The 13,481-nt window shown below is 34.5% G+C and overlaps 1 long non-coding RNA gene across 1 annotated transcript; it reads left to right on the top strand.

The window, feature by feature from the left end:
• Positions 1-1,569: 1,569 nt before the first annotated feature.
• On the top strand, positions 1,570-12,358 carry LOC146995277 (uncharacterized). Its single transcript, XR_015043728.1, has 3 exons — positions 1,570-1,587; positions 6,613-6,812; positions 11,922-12,358. It is a non-coding gene; the product is annotated as an uncharacterized LOC146995277 (long non-coding RNA).
• The last annotated feature ends 1,123 nt before the right edge of the window (positions 12,359-13,481 follow it).

Raw genomic sequence — 13,481 nt, 5'->3', positions numbered from 1 at the left:
AGGACGCAAAAGAAAGAGCAACGGGGACGACACTCGGAGATCAATAAGGAGAAGATTGACATCCATGACACCTCTAACTTGGGTTCAATTTTGCCAAAAACGGATGACGGAATTTCAAGCATCGAAAACTCAAAGATAAGTTAAAACCTTCTATAAATATTTTTCTCTTTTGTTCCGAAATGTTATGCATAAGTACGAAGTTCTATGTTTTGACGAAAGTCAATATGTCTCGGTTGAGACTTAGTTTTGTTTTACTTTATTTAGCTAAGGCAAAAGTATTATTTTCTTTAAGTGTAAAAGCTAAAAACAAGCATTTTCTGTTGGTCGAAAGACTAATTCTGTTATGTTAAAACCAAAATTTGGCCGGAGATAAAAATAACTTCGTATTCTTGTACTAATAAGAATTTTAGTTTCAGTGCCGCCAGCTTGGCGAAGAATGAGTAAAGTAAAAATTTATTTTCTCTTATTCATTTTATGGTAAATTGTAAAATGCATATGTATTAAAAATTTGTAAATGTATGTAAATACTTGAAGGTTATGTAAAAGTAGAATTTAGTCTAGAAGCATAAAATTGTAGATGCTAAAAGTGAATGCTTAAAAGCAATGAAGTCAAAATTTAAGTAGTAAATTGTAGATAAAGTCATGCTTTAGAGCGAAAGCCTGCATGTTTAAAGATGAATGAGGGGGAAGCTAGAATGAATGTGTTTTGTAGGGTTCTCCACCTACATTTGAATTTTTAAGAATATTAAAGTAGCTCATTGAGTTGTAGAATGTCGAGTAAGGTGTGTCTATTTGGTTGTTGAATTCTAACAAATCATGGTGGTTAGGGAAAGTGTTGTAAGACTAAAACACGAATATTCCCGTTTGACACCACACATGGTGGAGAGCCAGGGTAAAGTTGAATTAATGCTTGAAAAATTGAATGAATGTGAAGTAAGCAATAACTAAGAAAAACGAATCGTTAAAAACAAAAATTTATTGTGTCAAGAAAGTGTAAATTATAATGTATGTAGAAAGATACTGATACTTATTCCTTCCAGATGCTGGAAGGAAAGACCAAGATTGATTGATGAAGTCCAGGAAAAGTGGCTGTAAGAAGAAAGCTTTGTAACGAATAACAGAATTTTAATATATAATTGTTACATAAGATTTTTTTTGTGTAAACGAGACTTTCGCCAGTTAGTTCAGAATTAGATAAACTTACAACAGGTCGTTTGTAGGACCTGCTTCCAAGTTTTCCAAATTCTGGCAGCGGCAAGTGTAGGGTTTATATTTATTTTAACTAACATTTATTTTAAGTTTAAACTATCTTTTCTGTCAATCCTTACTTTCCCCTGGAACTGCCAATGCCAGAATATGTAAATTTGAGTAGAACGCGCAAGCATTCAAATTATCAGCGGAAGTAGTATGATTTAAATAGAAGGAAACGAGTTCGGTGAGAGAGTTATTCTTACTTAGCGAGCGCGGAGGTAGAAATCGAGAATTGAAGAACCCCGCGTTGCGGCCTATGTGCTTGGCGGGAAGTAGTTGCAATTGTTCCAGTGAGTTTCAAGTCTGCTGAATTAGCTGCGGCTTTTGTAAAACGCGGTGAGTTAGTTATTTTAGAGAGCCTCGTAGTTAGAATCTTGTCTTTATTTTCTTTTCAGGTTATTATTTTTAGTTTGACTGCCTAGTTGGCACAGTTTGTAAGCGTCAAGAGGACGCAATTGTAATTTAGTACGTTGAATAAAAAGGGACTTAAACCCTTTACAAGACTCTGTGGTTTATACAAGCTTTCACAGTCACCCTTGGTTGCGTGCAAGTTAGAGGCGCGCAACGTTATAAGTTAGTTACTTCAGTAAACAAAGTTCTAAATAGAATAACACAGTTTAAAATCTGCTTATGTATAATTTGGTTGTATTTAGTTTTCTAAAAGAATTTTGATAAAAGTAATTTAGAACTTTTCAAAGTCAAAAAATGCCTAATTAATATTCTCATGAAAATTACTTAATAATATCATATGTATACAAAAGTTTATTAAGCTTGAAATAGGGTTTTCATTTTTAATTATCGCAAATCATAATACAAGCTACTGAAGCCTGTTGGTATATTTGAGATCAAGAATTTTATAATATTCTGGGAATAAGATCTCCATTTTAAAAGAAAATTTATTGATTAATAATTTTCACAATAATCTGCACATAAATGCTTATTCTCTTAACGCTAAAACGTTTTATTAAACTGATACTTTTACTTTTAGTTACGTACATGTAAGCATTTCTCTTCGTTTTGGGTATTGTTTCTGAATATAACTTATGACTTTAATACCAAATATCTCGCGGACATTTTTTATTGTGCTAGAGTCAAACGTTTTGTTTGACTTTCGTACAGAAGGTTTCGAGATATAAATATAGGGATAGGAAGAACATTTAAATTTCCTAATTTTTATTAAATTGATTTTCTTAAACTCAAGACCCACCAGCGGCCCGAGCGGTAAAGACGCTGAACGCTGGTAGTTAAGTCCGAGGTTCGAATCCCGCGAACGGGCTGGCTGCATGGGCGTTTTCGTGATTTTCCCCATGTATAACGTGTATATGAGCCCATTTCCCTTAGAAAGTCCTCCACGAAGGCATCCCTCCCTTTAGGCCGATAGCCCTCGTGTGCTTTGCCATAACTGAATAATCCAATCCAATCCAAACCTTAAATTCAAAAGGATTAAAACATGAACGTAAAACATTTTTGTAACTCGAAGTACTCGTACATATCTAGGTTTAAGGTTTACGAATAAGAGGCCTGTTAAGAACATTTGGGCACACGTTGTATAGAGTATCATATCATGAGAAAGTTTTATTAGATATTTTTTTACTTTTTGCTTAACTGTATTGCATTCTCTTAGCTTCGTCGTACTAAATTTTTGTCCACTTTCTTTCTCTTTTATTTCTTTCTTTTTCTCATCATTCAGAGAAATCGGTACTTTTCCGTTTTGCCGGCGCAAGCGATAAAGTCGCCAATAATGGTACAACCGATGCCAAACGGAATATTCTCGCTGGTAACCTTTTAAGCCTCATTTTCAAAACAAGTCGCAGCTTTTTCTTATCAGATTGATTGTTTCTTTCAATACTGGCATATAATTACATAGAAGTTTTATCAGATAGTTCAGTTTTATGTCTAAGGCCATTTTCGGTAATTAAGTCAATCAGGATGCAATCACAGCGCTTAACCCGAAACCGAAAATACAGAAAAGGTAAAGTCAAGGGTTAAATTCATCAATTCTAACGAGAATGCATTAGCGAAGTAAAGCACTGCAGTTTTACATAATTTCTGAGTAAGCTATTCGTACGAATTGAAATATTTCTTGCATTTAAACTTGTGTTCCAAATTAAGATTTAACTTGAAATTAATGTAGATAATTACTGAGAGCATTAGATTTTTGTAGAGTAGTTTACGTGAGATGAGATCGCTTGGTGTCACGTGATATAAACCGGCGAATCAGGATGTTGAACCATGAAAGCATAGTAAATTCTTAAATTAATGTCTTTTTACAAATTTATTGTCTTTATTTATTGGCTTTTTATAAAATTTTAAGCGATATTAAAATGTTTATGCCTTCAAAAAAGGAATTCTTAGAACTAACATTTTTTTAATATTTTTTATGTGTATACTGTATGTTGTCGCCAATAAAGTCTGCTTGGCGAGATTTGCGCCGGCGAAACGGAAAAGTACCGAGAAATCTTTTAAAACGGCCGGCATATCGACTGGAACTGCATTTTTTACTCTTTGCAGCTATCAGCATTTTCTGTGTTACTTTTCAATGTTTACATTATATTGAAAAACGAAAGTGTTGTATGAAAAGAATATGTAAAAAGCATTGTGTAAAGCAGGGGTGGTCAACCTTTTTGGAAAGAGTGTCACTATCTGGGAAAAAATGTTATGCGCGCCACGTCCAACTTTTGCAACATACTAAAAAATATAAAATGGCAAAAAAATGTTATTTATAGGCTGATTATTAGATTTTTACAAAAATAGCATATTTTTTATGAAATAATCTGTAAGTCTGAGTAGCGGACATTTAAAAAATAACATAATAAATATAAAAAAATATGAATGACTTCAGATTTTAAATTACGTCTAAAGAGGCGTTTTTTTAACATTTTGTGTGTTACCTTTATTGATTAAATATCATGTTCTACGTTCTCTAATTATAAAATTCAGTTCAACAGCAGTATCTCAAATTAATTTTAAAATGAGCCTATCTTTAGAATTTTCAATACAGAGTCTCGGCGCTGGAGATAAATTCTTTTTTCGTACAGTGTTGCCATGGCTCGCATTGAAATCGTTTAGTTTTTTTAAATTGAAATTCATTGAAGTGTTACAGAATCTTAAATCGATAATAAAATAAATTTCAAATTGAAATTAGGGGTTCCACATGCTCATATTCTATGGAAGATTACGTTATTCAAAACTGGATGGCCGTCTAGGTGCCATCGTTTTATCGCAATGCGAGAAACATCCAACATTTATGCAGATTCTTCATTATTTAATTCCTTTAACTACAAGACATGGCGATAATATAGGGTGGCAACGATTTGAAAAGTGATACAGCTTTTTAGAGTTTTCACCGCAAAATGCCAAAACGAAATTAATAGTCCTTCAGGGCAGATTGCCCCTTTGGACTGAAAACAAACGTACAACCTAGTTTTATTGTTAATAAACATTTTTAAAGCTTCAATCAATTAGGTTATGTATAGAATGAAAATGAATAATTTAAAACACTTAATTCTAAATAACTATTAAACAATCAGTATTAATTAATGAGGTTTTTGAATATGTATATTTTTTGCAAAGTGATATTGTGAACAACACTTGTACGAATATTTCGTGAATATTCGAATATTCGCAGAGAACCCGTTGGCGCTTCGGGAAAGAACCCGTTGGCGCCGTTGCATTTTTACTCGCCAAGCTCCGATGAGCCGAGCCGTAAACGTGGTTTTTAGTGTATGTAAATTCAAGTTAGTAGACAATGGTAGTAAAAATTCACAGATAATAAGTGTGTAGATGTAAAACTAACAGGTTAAACGTGATATACGAAAATAAATTTGTATTAAATTCAAGTTAGCACAGAAAACAGTGTATTAAGCATAACGGGAAATAAAAATTCATTTAAAAAATAAAAATTAGTATTCTTATACTTACGTTTACGTTATACTTATATGTATTTTCTCTAATTCATATAGAATACTAATATTTCTTTTACAAGTGTCATTTTTCATTATTAAGTACTTGGCCTGTTGATTGATGTATTTCGGTAAGAGCCATGCCCATGTAATAAATTAATGAATGCATGACCTTTAATACATCCATTTTACATAGTTTTCAGTATTTTTTTTTTCAAGTTACTTGCATACAGCTTAAAGCATTTTACGTTGCAACAAATACCTGTCCTTTTTCATGATATATTTCACAATACAAATAACCTTCAACAGTAATGAAATTTTCTTCAGTAGCATTGTTAAGTTAATAAAACTAGAAATTTTTACATTTTAAAATTATTTTAGGATTTGGAAACCTCATGGTTCTGCGTGCTTACAGCTGTTAATAATTAAGAACATAACGTGAACAGCATGTTACAAATTAGCATTCACCCCTCCCGCCATATTTTCTGCCTTTGATCCCGAACTGACGAGCCGAGAACCGGCATCTTTCGACGAAAACTTCTTTAATTATGCTAAAATATTTCTATCTATTCGTTGTTAAAAAATTCAGAAAAAATAACAATAAATAAGAGAAGAATAATATAAATCTCCAAATGCGAACAACAACAACCTTCGCACAAGCGAATAGGATGAATTAGCTAGGTTACCAGGATTGAACTATTATTGCCAAAGTTGGCGATGTTTACATTTACCGGGTTCTCTGCGGAAGTGCTTCCTTTCGTGATATAAGAATAAATTTTATTAACCTTTTGTTACGGATTTGGTATTTAAATAGCTTATAGTATTAGTTGAATTGTAAATTAAATGTTTTTATTTCCCGCGCAGTGCAGCGCGTGACGAATATTAAAAGAAAGCTAAGCCGGAAAATTGAAAATACAAGAGCGCGTGCATGTAACATTTAATAAATATCTCTTTTTGATTTTCGAGAAAGTACTGGAAAATTCTCGCGCGCGATTTTAAAATCTTATAAAAGGAGGAAAACCTCTCAGTTCGTTGTAGTTACTTAGTTTGTTGTTGTTTAGAAAACTGCTCTTGTTGACTGTAGCGAATTCGCGGATTAGTTTTCTCTAGCTGTTTTGAGTTAAGTTCTCTTGAACGTTTGAGTAGTTAAAAGATAACTACTGTCAGATATTGTAATACTGCACGAATATTTTAGGAAATTTAAGCATATTTGTTGTGATAATAATAAATTTTTGTTCATTTTTCATCGGACTTGTGCATTCATTTCGTAACGAACCCGTACGCACGCAACACTTTTATCAGACTTGTACATTCAATCTATTAGGAACCTGTACGCACGCTGCAACATTAAACACTATTGAGAAATAACTGAAAATATAACTTTATTTAATTTGCTTAAAAGGTATTTTGGAATATTTCACACAATAGTTTCCTTTAATATTCCGTTTCTTCCCATTAGATGGCATTACTCCGAGTCCTTCTGTGTCTGTTCGCTATTGCAATATCCTTAACTGAGTCGACAGATGTCCTTCCAAAAAGAAGTTTCACAAAACTTGGCTGCATGGGTACGTATGACAAACCCGGATATGCACGTCTGGAGGCGATTTGTGAAGACTGTTACCAAATGTTTCGGGAACCCGATCTTTTCACTAAGTGCAGGTAACCAAGATTTTAATGAAACTCTTTTTTTGAAAACATTATTTTAATTTTCCTGTTATTCACCTGAATTGTAACATACTGAGATTATATTTTTGTTTATTAAGGAATGAGTATTTTCTCAAAGAACACTATATTCGTTTAAAACAAATTATCTTTTATGAATTCGCAACGCATCTATTTGTTTATTCTGTAGAGACATTAGGTGTTTTGGAAGCAAGAGAGCTTGAAAAATGAGCATCGCCTTCCCCGGGAATCGAACCACGGACCTCTCGAACACGCGTCGAGCGTGCAGACCACCACACCACGAAGGCATGCCAAGAAGGCGGAAGAAATGCCTTATATACTCCTCCTTTTAAAGTGCGACTGGGATTTTAGGGGACCCAATCGCCAAATCCTGGGTGTGGAGAATTATCATCCAACACCCTTTTAGTTCAGGCGCCACTGTAGAGAAATTAGGTATTTTGGAAGCAAGAGAGATTGAAAAATGAGCAGCGCCTTCGCCGGGAGTAGAAGCATCGATCTCTGAAACACGCGCCTAGCGTACAGACCACGACACCACGAAGGCATGCCAAGAAGGCGGAAGAAGTACCTTATAATTTATACCAAAGAAGGTTAAAGCCTGGTACTTCTCTTCATCTGAAGTATATAGGTGCAAAAGAACCATCTGAAGTATACCAAAAACTTGAATACTTCAGATGGTATTTTTGGTATTTAAATTCTATTCGATTAGATTCTAAATATAAAATTTAATCGAAATATGGAAAAATTTGGCATGTCAATCTCAGAAATAGTCCGATTTTATATGAAAATACCTACATTAGAACCCTGCTATATATAAATCGAATATATGTCCTAAGCTGCGCTTTCGTAATATGAAAAACGCAAGTTGAATTTCGTCAATCGGCCCAGTAGAGCGGGAAATACAGAACTGTCCTTCCCCCCTTTTTTCCCCACAGTGTACGCATATATTAAAGACTTCTGCAGACCTGTTAAAACCTGTCAGACGACAAGTCGTGACCAACCGTATTCGGAAATATATCTATTCACGTCCCAGTCGTCTTTTAACAGGGAAAAGAAATGAGGAAAAAAGAAGTTTTCCCTTTCTCTCTCTGCGTGTGATCGCGGAGTAACTGTATAAGCTATCTCTCCCAACTGTTTAGCGTGCCTTCGGGCTTTAGTGGTCTGTACACTGGGCCGGTATTCCAGAGGTCCTCGGTTCAATTCTCGGTGAAGGCGGTTCTTAATTTTTCATATTTCCTGCTTCCAAAATACCTAATGTCTCTACAGTGGCGCCCGAACTAAAAGGGTTGTAAATGATGACTCTCTACACCCAAAATTGGGTTCCCTAAAAAATCCCATTCGCCCTTTAAAAGGGGGAGTATATAAGGTATTTCTCCCACCTTCTTTGCGTGCCTTCGTGGTATAGTGGTCAGCACACTGAGCCGGTATTTCAGAGGTACGTGGTTCGATTCCCGGCGAAGGCGGTTGCAAATTTTTCATCTCTGCGGCTTTTCCAATAAACCTAATGTCTCTACAAACTATTAGAGCAGCGAGCAATCAGAAACTTCGAAGCTTGAATCTCAACGAAAACGAAGTTAGTTTTGCATGTTTCCCATATGCGAAAAATTTAAATGTTATCCAATCCTCTGTGTCAAGTTATAGAGTTCCTTACTTTCATTCTGTTAATTTAAGCGCCGAGGAACATAGTGCACTGTTAAGCGAACAATCGCTTAGATCAAAGAACAGAAAATGTAAACTCAAGAAGAGTTCATTATCCTTTATTCACTCAAAATAAGATTAACAGTCGGTCCCTTTCTTTGGGTTTACAGCAAAGCCTCCACTCGGGGTGAACTCAAAATGTAAGAAATAAGAACTAAGAACTTTAGCTGAAGCTAACACAATTCTAAAGTAGTTGACCCGTGATCTTAAACTAGCCGGCGAACTATTATCTAAAGGCACGTAATAATACGGCCGAGCGGTAACAACAGCTTAGAGAGATGTAGCGCAAACGCAAACGCGCGCTACTCAGGATTCCTAGATCTCTCTCACGAAGTGAGTTGAGCTTTCCTTTAATACTACTTCTTACGCATTTGCTTTCTACACGATTCTAAAAACTCCTTCTGGTAGGGAGTTTTAGGTTAGTTTTAGGTTTTAGGAAACGAGGAAAGATAGGTTTGGTTTGGTTTATTTAATTATGGCAAAGCACACTAGGGCTATCTGCCTAAGGGAAGGGATGCCTTCGTGGAGGACGTTCTAAGGGAAACTGGCTCGTATACACGTTACACATGGGGAAAACCACGAAAACGCCCATAGAGCCAGCCCGTTCGCGAGATTCGAACCTCGGACCGAACTACCAGTGTTCAGCGACTTTACCGCTCGGCCGCTGGTGGGCCCGTGGAAAGATAGGAAAGCACCATTAAATTAATATATACCTTAGAATGTAAAGCATGTAGAGTTCCTCATTTTGTAAATGCTAAGTTACAGTTGAACGTGAAGAATCTTAAGGACCGATAAGCGAATAATCGCTTGAGGTCGTGTCATAAGAAACAAGATGGAAGGGTAAATAACACTTTATTATTCAAATAAGATTTAACAGAACTCCGTCTTGGAGTGTACAATAAAAGCCGACACATAGGCTTGAACTTAAGAGGCTAAGAAGAAAACTAAAACTAATCTAAATTAAAGAGATATAGCCGAAGCTATCAAGATTCTAACCGAGTTGGCCTCTTAACGCTAATTGATTGCGAAATTATAAAGGGCCTAAAGTACGGCCGAGCGTAATAATAGCTTACGAGAGAGTAGCCTAAAATGGCCGACGCGTGTAGACAGAATACCTGGTAACTCTCTCGTTAAGACCGAAGAACTTCGCGGTTAAATGCCGTTTTTCCTCATTATGTATTCAGACGTGATTCTAAAACTAAGTTCTGGCTGGAAGTAGTATGTAGACATTAAGAATCGACAGGAAAGGAACTTTAACCCTTTCCGTCACGCTACCTTTTAAAGTTGGTGTTTTGATTTAAAAAAAGGTAGGCAGTCTAATTAGGCCTAGAGTACACAAATAAAATTTTGTGAAGATAGCACTTATCGTTTTATTCTGTGGGTGTGCCCAAAGTGGGCACATTAATTGGGGAATAGAACTTCGAAAAGAGTGCTGAAACGAGCATTGTTGTCAATGAACTGACCGATGAGATCGGACAAACAAAGAACAGACTCTCAGTTTGTGCTAGATTATCGGTGAGCCCGGTCTGGCCACACCTAGGGTTCGCCGTTTGATTTTAGGCAAGATTCCAAGGGAAAAATTTAAAACTAATATAGAATAAGGAGATTAGCATACAGCAAAAAATAACATAGAAATTTCTTTTCAAACAATTCCTTTTATACCCTAAAAAAATCTGGAAGGTTTCTTTGAAAAATGAGGGTCCTAAAAAACTAAACATGGCTAAAATATATGGATTGGTTTGTGTTGAGCTGCCATCTACTATAAATAAAGAAGGTTCAGAGTAACCTATAGTAACTTATAAATCCTTTTTCATTCAATTTTTCTGTGCGTACAGAAGGAAATTTTAGGTGTGTCCAGACCGGACACACTGTGCCGCAAAGGGTTAACTTAAAATTTAACTGTTGATAAAATTAACATAATCCTTACAAGCATAATCAATAAAATTCACTAAATTAATAACAAAGGTTAACTAAATTAAAATAACTGTTATAAAATTAAAATATACCTTACAAAGTTACCATTTTCGTCGTTTCAAACATTCCACTGGAATTGATAAGGTAATCGCCCAAGCAATAAACAGAGAGAACGCTTTCCTTTTATACTCGTAGTTATCTACTCAGATAGGAAATCGTGACAACTAAAATGTCTCAGTCAGTTACAGAAATACAAAGAAATACACGCAATTCAGCAACCATTAGCGCTTAAGTTGAAACTTTATCAAAACTTACTTCTTTGACTATGAAAGGATAAATTTTAATTTAATAAATTATCTCCAAACTTAACTTCAGGAAACAATTGCTATATTTTTCTAATCACATAGTTCCAGTAAGCTGGCTTTTACATACTCCAGATTTAAATTTCAAATACCAAAACAGTTAAAAAAAAAAGCACCAAGTAATTGTGAATAACGTTTATAAAATCTGCAAAATGTCTGTGATGTCTATGAAAACTATTAAGTTGCAGAATTTGGTCTCCTTAAGGAGCATACAATAGACCAAAACTTCAAGCGGCGAAATATCGCTGTGTCTTATAAATACCACAGCAACTGGGAAAAACAGAGGTATAAGTAGTTTTGATTATTAGATCTTGAATATTAAATACAGCTTACTTGAAAAAAAAAATTTAAAAAAATCTGAAATTTTTCATATTTTAAATTACGTCCAAAATGACTTTCTAATCTTTTTGTGTGTTACTTTTATTTATTAAATGTCATGTTATTCGCACTTAAACTATAAAACTCAGTTCAAGAACAATATCGCAAAATATTTTTAAATTGAGCCTATCTTTAGAAATTTCGATCCACAGTCTCACGCGCTGGAGATAAAAATGTTTCTTCTGTACAACGTTGCCATGGCTCGCTTTGAAATCCTTGAGATTGTTAAAATAAAAAATTCGTTGAAGCTTTACAAAATATGAAACAGATAATAAAACAAATTCTAAATTTCAAACAAATTTAAAACAAATTATAAATTCTGAAAGCCGCCAAGGGCTTCCAGATGCCCATATTCGGGTGGAGACGTACGTTACTCAAAATTTTACGGCTCTAGGTGTCGTTGTTTCATCGCAATGCGAGAAACAGGTATACATTTATGCAGGTTCTTCATTGTTTAATTTCTTTAAATATAATACAGGGCTCTAATATTCGGCGGCAACATTTTAAAAAGTTGTTCGCATTAATTATAAAGTATCGCATTAACTAAATAAATTAAAATTGAAGGGATTAAAATAAATTAATCCCTTTGGGGAAAATTACCCCTTCGGGCTAAAAAAAAATTATTTGGAATGCATGTTGCCTTACATTTTGAAATTACTTATACTGTACATTAAATCATGAAATTGGAATTTTGGTTTTATGATTTTCCTACAATTAATTAATATCTCGTTTTTAGGTCCAATTGCTTCAAGAATGGTGTCTTTTCCAGTTGCATCGATGCACTCCTTCTAAAGGATCAACGAGAACATATTGAAAAAACAGTTGACATAGTATACGGAAAAAAACGGTGAAGAGATTGCTAATAAGAGACGGAAAAACTTGAAATGTGTAACAGATGAGAACGTTCTTTAAAATAACTGAATTTGTTTTATTTTCCTTCGTTTCTCTCAAACGACAATTGCTAACAAACCTGCACTGCAAAATCAGCGAAGACAACAGAATATTGACATTTTATTTCTTTGAACAGCCAGAAACATCTTACCTGTGAAATTCAATGAATACAAACATATGCTTGACTACGGGCTGATGTTGTTCAATTTACAGCCCGTTTCCCTCTTTGCATTTGAGAAATTTATTTTGAAAAATAATAAATTTATAATAACATTGCTTTCATTTTGTTGAAATTCTTTTGTCAGTGCATAAATCCCTAGCTATTACTACACTCTTCTTATCAGGTACTTACTGCGACTATATCTTAGTTTTTCTGGAGATCTATAGACCACAAATAGACTAGACCAGCGGTTCTCAACCTTTTTACTAACACGTACCATCTAAACAAAAGCTTGTAAGATTTTCACTAGTGTAATTCCCAGTTACTGTAGAAAGGGACGAATCTTAAAAACTAGTTAGCGAATAATCGCTTAAGTTCGTGTGACAAGAAACAGCAAGATGGAAGGGTAACTAACCCTTTATTAGTCCAATAAGATTTAACAAAACTCCGTCTTGGAGGGTACAATCAAAGCCGACACTCGGGATTGAACGTAAGAGACTAAGATTAACTAAAGAAATATAGCCGAAGCTATCAAGATTCTACTCGAGTTGGCCCCTTAACGTTAATAGACTGCGAAGCTATCAAGGGCCTAAAGTACGGCCGAGCATGATAATAGCTTACGAGAGAGTAGCCTAAAAATGGCGGTCGCGTGCGGGCAGAATATCTGGTATCTCTCTCTCTAAGACCGAAGAACTTCGCGGTTAAATACAGCTCTCCCTCATTATGTATTCAGATGTGATTCTAAAACTACGTTTTGGCCGGAATTAGTAAGTTGAAGTTAAGAATTTGACAGGAAAGGAACTTTAACTTCAGATTTAACTGTTAATAAAATTAACATAATTCTTACAAGCTTTAGTATCAGCACTACATTTTACAATGATTATTTTTTATTTTCTCAATAGAAATATTGAAAAGAATATACTTTGCTCTTTGTACAACCTATCGGCTATTTGTATTAAATATGCACACATAAAAAACTTTAAACATAAACATATTAAATTAAAATTGGTTACCGTTTTAAGATCAATATTTAAGTTATCATGCTTTAATTCAAAAATTTAGTTCGAAGTCTGGGCGTGTTTAAGAAAGATCAATTTCTTTATTGTCTGGTCTTATTTCATTTAGCTTTAACCAAATTAGGATTCACTTTTAATTTTGTTCTGTATTTATATTTCAAATATAACATGGAAAAATCCTTTCACACAAAGAGGTTCTGCAAAAGGCAATACAAATTTGATAGCTTTA

This window comes from Stegodyphus dumicola, chromosome 10, assembly GCF_044657685.1.
Source record: "Stegodyphus dumicola isolate Sdum_Otavi_A_Nest chromosome 10, ASM4465768v1".
In the NCBI taxonomy this organism is placed as follows: domain Eukaryota; kingdom Metazoa; phylum Arthropoda; class Arachnida; order Araneae; family Eresidae; genus Stegodyphus; species Stegodyphus dumicola.
This window is presented reverse-complemented; position numbering and strand designations above follow the sequence as displayed.